The following is a 9,394-nucleotide window of genomic DNA, read 5'->3' on the forward strand; positions in this document are numbered from 1 at the left end:
TCGTAATGTCTACACAATCTAAGTATAATAAGAATTTACATTTTACATTTACAATGACTAAAAATGAACTTTAGGTGTTTTTGCACTGCACGCGCATTTTCTACTTCTTTTACTTTACTATGCAATATGCATATAATTAATCATTATAAATAAGTTTTGGTACATTTTAAACGGTATGTTTGTATTCAATTTTATTATGAAACCATCATATTGTATGCAAGGTTAATAAACAACTAAAATGTCTTACATACAAAAGGTACCTAACGTTGTTGCAGTGTGTATATTGTGTCCGAACTTTCTGTTTTTTTTTTTGTATTACTCAAAACTCGATGAATAACGATTTGAGTACTTAAGTTACGCAACATTCGTGTGATAACGGGTATACTAAACCGAGTAGACTATATGGGATCGTAAGTATTATAACTATGGCCTTAGGTTGAAAAAAAAAATAATAAAGATAACAGATAATTTTGGTACAAACGAAGAAAAAAGTCGAAAGTCCGTGTAATCAGTATAGCATTCATTTAAAAGTATACGCCGGAGACGCACACTAATTTGTTACGTACCTATAGCCCGTTGAGCGGATGATAGGAATGCAGAACGACATCATAGACGACGACCGAGTCAAGGCCAAAGTCACTTTCATATTTTCTTGTGTTCCGTCTTTCGGTTCCACCGAAATGATTATTGACCGTGAAATCAACTCGTCTTACAATATTACCATTAAACGGATCATAAACACAGTATCATAATACAAAAACACACACACACACACATAAATGCGCACACGCGCGACATGATTTCTTCGATTACTATAATATATGCATAAAAAACAACATTTTTTTCGTATCGTACGTAAACAACCAACGTTCGGACATGATTATGAAAAACTCACGTAAGTCGTACGATAGTAATAATAGTTTGTCAGTCGTGAACGATCAACACTTATGGACATTATCGCGATAAGTCTAAAGAATAAATAATATTCGTGATTTAACGATAAATGTAATTATGTAATACAAAATATATACAATTAAATTAAACTGTTCGTAGTACTATACTCAGAGAGGCGAGAGATTTCAATCACTGTCAAAAACGAATTGTGATTGGTAGATGATATCATACAAAGCTATGATTTATCGTGAATCGAACATTTAGTTTATTTTAACAAAAACAAATATTATTTAACGCCAGCGGAAACACAATGATTTTATGCCGACCAAATACACTCTTACGAATTACAGTAATTCAATTGATAATGACGATCATCAAATTTTCGAAAGTGAAACAGTCACTGTTAAACGTGGACACGTGGTATTCGGTAACATCTGGCTTGAACATTTGAATAACAAAAAGAATTGATTTTTTACAACTATAAACACATGTATTTTGCTATTCACACCGTTGACAATGTAGTTCGATGCACATTATTATTCAAACACGTTAAATGTATTCTCACTTTCGTTTACCGAAACTAATATAAATAATAATTGTTCTCTTCAGTGTGTACGTATTTCGTAAGTCTCTACCTATATTTATGAGGTTTGCAAACGCTCTATATATCGATGTTTTAATGTTATGTTTCTCGATATAAAAAAATAAGAATAAAATAAACACAGTCACCCTTTTTCGAACAATATTTGTATCCCATTACATGGAGTGAAATTCGATTCGAAAAATGAACATACGGGGATGTAACTGGGTGTTTGCCTAATAAGAGTCTCAAAATCTATATAAACATTTCATAAATGTGCGTGGCGAGGAAAAAAAAGAGTAAATAACTTTAATGGAAAAATAACGACTGATGAATTGTACCTGGATTTGAAATTTTTACTTTCTGTAATAAAAACTTAGTTTAAATTACGTGCACGTACAGATAGTATCGGTGCACGTGATTTAGCATGATTGGCAAGACATTCTGATAGTATGGTAGCTATAAAGTTGGCATGTTCTTCTATTCGGGTGTAATGAATTAAGGTAAACGCATAATACATACAATTTATATTAATATAATATGTATTATATTTGTAAATAATATATACGACTCAGGAACTCGTTAAGCTTAATAATAGGTAGTTCAAAATATTTACAAACGTAACTGATTTACATCAAACGTGTTTTTAAAAACCGATTATGTTTTAATTTAAACTTTCAAATAACATGTTTGTTATATGATATAAGTACAAATTATAATACAATTATTGTTCTTTTCCGTGGGATTGTTGTCGTGCAGTGTTGAACCGAACAATAATAATATATATATACTTTTTTCGTAAAAACAAGCCAACTATCTAATACTTTGCATACGGTATCTCATTAAAACTTTATTTGATACATTTCAAATTCAATTAAATCATAAATAATGATAATTTTTTTTTGGATATTTATAATTTGTAAGAAAATTATAACCAGTGTATAGCAGTATCCGAGCTAAATTTTCGAAGACTTGTTGAAACATGTACAGTAAAAAGCAACGTAAAAAACGAGGTTTTACCATAAAATAAAAATGTATCAATAAAGTTCTTTTATACGTGTAATGGTTGATTTATCAATTGGATAGTACGCAGAGCACTTTACGATAGAATGTTTAAAAATGTTGTTTTAAAGTAAATATATACTATATAGGTATTACTTTGAAAACAAACAATAATAATAAAATACAACTCCATAACAGATATTTTATCGTTAGGTAGTTTTATACTAATATCTTTAACGAGTAAATATGAAATGTTTTAAAAAAACAGAATAATACACACATGTTAATGGTGTAGTCTATAAATAATTGGTTTGTTTAATGTAAAAATAATTTTAAACCAATAATTTTTAAAGAACACACAAATCAATACCTATTTCCATCATACATTCAATTATTTTTAATCCGTTCCTTTTAATATTTTGTTTTATATGTTTTATAGTATGGCTATACTGGATTTCACAAAAAAACTAAATAAAAATCATGTGCTCATTAAATAATAATTAATCGTTCGTTGTAAGGAGTTTTGATAGAAATAATTTGTCCTTTGAAAACTGGCTTAAAAAACTTAAGCAATTATTACGTTCAAATATGTAAATGCTAATGATACCTACACAAAAACTAGCGAAATACAGTATTTTATTTATTTGATATGCTTTATTCCATTAAAAGTTTTTCAAACTTTAGCAAGGATAAAAAACAAATTATTATAAAAAAAAAAAATGTTTAATATAGTTGGAATTATAAACCTGCGACCAAAGGACCTATATAATAATTCTTTGAAACGTGAAAAACTTATCAAAAAAAAAAAAAGAAAAATTGTTACTTTATATAGTTATTAAATCTTTTATGATAATATTAATCAAATAAATTTCCATATAAATTTTTATTACGCAGTATAACATATTTGTAAATGTGACTAAGATGAGTATAATAACCAAGTACCTATATGGCCTATACTCTGTATAGTATACTGGTTTGTTAGTAAAGATTTTTAATACAATTTTTAGATAATTAGATCAGCAGAAATCCTTAAGTGATATATTTTTATTTTTAAAGAGAGAGTAGGTCCCCGCGCTTGCAATTCCTTATTAGGTGTCTGAGTGGGTTATCAGAAATTTTTTTGAGACTATTATCGATAGATTGATTTAAATCATTGGAATTGATAATTTTGTTTATTAATATTGTGATTTTCGAGAAGAGAAATTGGCGAGATTATGGATTCTCTGAGGAAGGATGAGAGATATACAAGAACTGTAAGTTTATATAATATTAAAATTTGAGGCTTGAGGTTGCTTTTTTATTTATTGTTGCATGACCATTAACTTGATTGAATCTTATGTTAAGTGGATTTTGTTTGCAGAGTTGAGTTGAGTTTGTTTTAGGATATTATATTGATACAGTAAGTTAGGTACTTAAGTTATAATAATAATTTTCACTATAGCCTGTACAATATAGAGAGTCATCCATTATCTATTTTAGGACATCTCATGTTAAATAATATTGAGCATAACACATCATTGCTGTGCTAAATGATGTGTTAGTATAGCAAAATATATTTTAATTTTATATCCTTGCACCTTTTTCGCCTTTTCTGGGTTTAAGAATTAACTTTAGAACGAGATAATATAAATCAAACAGCAAGTCATTACTGTTGTAATACTGTAATATAATATTTAAAGTACAAATTAATGCATACATTATTTTGTTTTAAGGATTAATTTGGATTGCTATTAAATGGAAAAAATTGTGGGCTATGATTTTTTTAAAGATTTAGATCTCAGCTTTTTTTTGGATTTCATTATTTGTTTCAAATTAATATGATAGGTTATAGTATGGAATTTTATCTACAATTTGGTCACAATCCCTGGTCGTGATCATAACAGTTATTAACGACGGCGATATGGGTCACAGTGCTTATACTGTTAGTTATTACAATAATAATGTACTGCACACATAGTGCGGTGACTGCAACAAATCGTACGAATAACATTGAAATTTATCGCGCACTCGTTGGCTGTCGCAGTATATGGTGACAAAACGCCACACCAATGTCCATAGTAATGGTAATTTACGAGTCTAATAATAACAGTATTCAAAATATAATTCGTGTACACGATGGTGTACAATATAGTGTACACCTACGTAATAACGTATAGCAAAATCCAAATTTTTGGGGCTGAATGCCTTGTTAAAATTAACACGCGTAGTCGCACGGGCGAGCGTTATTAAATTATTAATATTACTGCGAGGCAATGGTGTAGGTATACTCACCTACAACAACACGGATCGGATTAGGCGTGGCGATACGACGGGAAAAAAGTCGGCCGAGACTCACGGACAAACGATATTATGGCGCATTGTCGCGGATTCCGTTTTTATTTCGGTGGGCTTATTAGCGTGAAAAAAAATGTGTCTAATTCGCCAACACCGACCGTTTTCTCGTCGTGTTATACATATATTATCGTTATTATTATATTACGTGCACAGTGTATTATATCATGACGTATATAGATGACTGCGCGAAGTGCGTCTTTATTGCGGCCGCCGTCGACGGATCGGAACAAAACGCGTTCGTTGATAATGCACATTTGACCTACTCGTGTATTAGCGTTGTGGTGCATTGTATTGTGGCTCGGGGAAAAGCAGTCATATATATTTTACGTCTAATACACGTGTACCTATCTTGGATAATATGTTAATGTGCAATATTCATACGCATTATATATATAGTTATCACGGCGGAATAATATTATGCACTATTGCAACTATTATGCAACTCCACGCCTGTCGATGACTTGCGTTCGTGACGGATCACGACTTTTTGTTTTTCACTTTTTTAAAATAGTATTATATACATAGAGTAACTTTTTTGATGGTTATGAGGTATTATTACGATTTTAACAGGAACCCCTGAATGTGTAATATAATATTGTGATACAGACTTGTGTGAAAAAGGAACATACGTATAAACAGTGAATGCAAATTACAAATCAATAACTATTAATATTACGTACACTATTATAATACGGAAGTTATTTTATTATAATTAATTTTTGAGAATATTCCAAAAATAAAATCAAAAATCAAAATACACTCGAATACACATCAAACGAGATTCTCGATGTCAGCATATAATATCGATGCGTATATAATATACACACACTAATAATATGTATAAATAAAACCCATTTACGTAGATAATATTATAATCCTTTTTGATTTGCAAAATAAATATAATGAATTTAATATTATACGAACTACACATTAATACATATTATTATTAATATGATTATGTAAACGGTGTAAGTACCTTTAGTACCTATTATAATATGATAGTATAATATATATTATTGATATTGGAAAAATAAATATAAGACTAAATATATGGCACTATATAATATACATCAGTCAGAGCAAAAAAGCACTTAGTCATGTTAGTAAAATTACAAACGTATATGTATTTATATGTTAGCTTTAATGTATGGAATTTCGTATTTTTATAAAATAACTAGTTATCTGATAGAAATACGGGAACTCCGAGCTAATGTATTGAATGAATCCAATAATACAAAATCCAACTAGTTATTTTAAATATTAACCAAATATTTTATAAATAACAACGATTTTGTTAATGTAAATAAAATTATTATTAAATCCATTTATAAAAAATAAATATACATTTAAAAAAGTTGATTTTGATTTATACGTAATTTGATTAGAATTATTAAATTATTAAAATATTAATCAAATTACAAGTTTAAAATCAAATGTCAATCGCTCTACATTATTTTAATATAAATTCTATAGGTATACTTTTTATTCCGTTGTACACAAACATTTTGGGTAGCCGATGGTGTCATTTAGAATTAGATTTTTTAAAAACATATTATACACCGTTTTGTAGAGCACTTTAGTTGGCATGTGCATTTTAAAAACCCATTACGATTGGGATTCTGATACCTTTCGAAGACAAATATCTTTATTTGGTACGTATGTTTAATATTGTCTTATTTTATTATTTTTTTTAATAAAAAGATAACGGAAACAAAATTATCTAATTGCATGTTACTTACTCCAGTTCCGGTTAAATACGATGACTATCAATTACATACATTACATACATTAGCGAAAACCCATCTTGTATTCTATATACTAACTATTAAATCCATGTAATATAATAATATATATTAACTATCATATTATTTAGGAATTTTCTAGAAAAACTAGTTATTTAATAAAATAACGAATTACATACATTACCGCTAACATATATATATAATTAAATTAAATTTTTATTAATTTCAACCACGACAGATAATACAATTTCATTTTTTACTTTCCTACCATTATTAAGAAATAAAAGATCAAATAATTTTTGCGCTGATCTTAATAAAAAATTATGCAATTTGTATTTTTGGATAGGCCACCTACAAAAATATCGTAGAAACATCAATAATTATTTAATATACTTATCATTAGTTATTTGGGTAGGTAAAAATTAATTTTTAAATTCAGTTTTAAACTCAATTATACGAAAAATTAGCACTCGAAATCGATACCGATTTGTTCAGCAGTGTATTCAGCACACACGCATAATAATATAATATAAAATATAGTATAAAAAATAATAATAATATACACGCATCCAACATTTTTCGGGTCCACTGACACGGTCGTCGGAGGGTATAATATAAATATGTAATGTATAATAGTAACATAATAATAACCGCAGGTCCACCGGTAAATGCACGTTTTACGTATTTTCAATGATGAGAAACTGACGACTTTGTTGGTGGTACCTATTTGGAAGTATAGCCCGTGGGGAAATTACGAAGGTCGCATTGGCCGTATTCCATCGCGTAAAAAGTCTTACCATAAAATGGGGCGGACGTGAATAAAACTCGCTCAGACTTGGGATCGGCGGCGTACGTACTAGCATATAAAATATATATGGCGTATTTTGGGAGAATTTTTATGGTCAAATGAGAAGGCAGGGAGAGATAATCATAAAAATGGCTTACAGACGGGACTAGAGGTTTTGGCGGTGCAAATATATAGCACAGACCTATTCTGCGATAACGTATAGGTACTGTGTCGTTGCGGATGCATGCCAATATGTTATCCGAAATCAGTGACAGAATATGGTAAATTCAACTCGTCGTGGTGTTATTGATAAATGCGTAGGTTCTAAATTATAACTTAAAATATTATTCACTTTTAATATTTGTCTACCCACATTGGTTCGTGTATAGAGATTTAATAACCATTTTTAACGTATTATTTTCCGTCGAATTATGCGGAGCTTCGATATGCTTTTTAAATAATATTGAAAATCACTATGATCTTACGAGGCGTGTGTTCAATTCGCTTCAGTGTTTCCAAATTTCACGTATTTAAATCTAAGTTTTTCGCATTTGCACTAAAAGTTGAAACGAATATTATAAAATTTGTTGATTGATGATCAAATTTAAGATAACATACGCTTGACTTTTACACGGCGTAAAGATTTATCTATTCTATCAAATAAAATATTATCCACATGGTATTCAATTGTTAAATTTGTTATTGTTAACCAATCAAGTCTTTTGATCACATGTTTTATTGTTAGTGAATAATTAAAATAAAATATCAATTAATTAGCTTGTTAATTATTACTGATTAATTATTTAAAGTGAATTATGGACAAAATGTAAAAGGTCAAAACCATTATAACTCTTTTAACAGGTATTTATTGAAAATAGAGCTATTGTGGATAAATGTAATTACATGTTTATTGATTTTCTTACTAAAATTGTTTGAAGTGACAGGTTCCCATGTACGTTGAGTACTTTGCATATACGTAGTTAGGTGGTAAATTATTCTATACTAAAACAATCGCTTTTAATAATATGCGGTGACGTGACTTATTTTATCCTGCACATTCATAATATGGTCTTTACCTCAACACGTATATTATATTATAATGGCATAATAGTAATTATAAATAATGTGCTTATTAGTAATAACACTCCGTCATTCGAAATCACCGAATTTTAAATAAAATATCAGCCATAGACTACAGCAGCTGTCAGTCGAAATTGTCGAGACGTATATTTAAATCGCACGCGATATCCTGCGACCGGTAGGAATAATAATATGTTTATTATCACGCGTACAGAGCAATGCGTCCTTTATTATTGCGCCTACCTATACTACATAAAGGAATATATAATAATTCGCAGGACCGCCGTTTCGCAATAATAATACAATATAGTTTTTAATATAATGGCCTACACATATTGTCCTAACCCCGATCGTATGTCTGCGCTCCTGTTCGTATATAAGTATACAGGAATACTCGCCTAATGCCTATACGGTGGATACAGTTCACGGTACACCACGCGCATAACTCGCGTACGGTATGTATACTGTACACATGCACACACATATATATATATTTAGAATAATAGTGTGATGCGGGAATAAATGAACGCTATAAGTCCTCCTGAGCGTACGGTACGAGTGCAAGCGGTGGCGTTATGGAGGAGAATGTTACAAAACAACGACGACGACGACGGTGTTTAGTTATCAGTGCGAGTATGTGTGTGTGTGTGTGTGTGTGTGTGTGTGTGTGTGTGTGTGTGTGTGTGTGTGTGTGTGTGTGTGTGTGTGTGTTTGTGTGTAAATGTGTCTCGTGCCGCGAGTAGAAAGATCAATGTTAACTCGTTAAGGTGCCTCACTGCAGCCTCCTTAGTCGTCGTACGATTGTTGTTAGCTTTCCAACACCACACCGCTCGTCCGTCCCGTCGTCGAAGTCTCTGAGAGCTAATCTGCATCCGTCACCGGGCGCCGCCACCGCCACGCGTTATAAATCGGAAGCGTATCCGCTTGCTGTTTGATATTTTTTCCTACGTATATTTTTTTTATTAAAGTATTTTT

This window comes from Aphis gossypii, chromosome 2, assembly GCF_020184175.1.
Source record: "Aphis gossypii isolate Hap1 chromosome 2, ASM2018417v2, whole genome shotgun sequence".
Classification (NCBI taxonomy): Eukaryota; Metazoa; Arthropoda; class Insecta; order Hemiptera; family Aphididae; genus Aphis; species Aphis gossypii.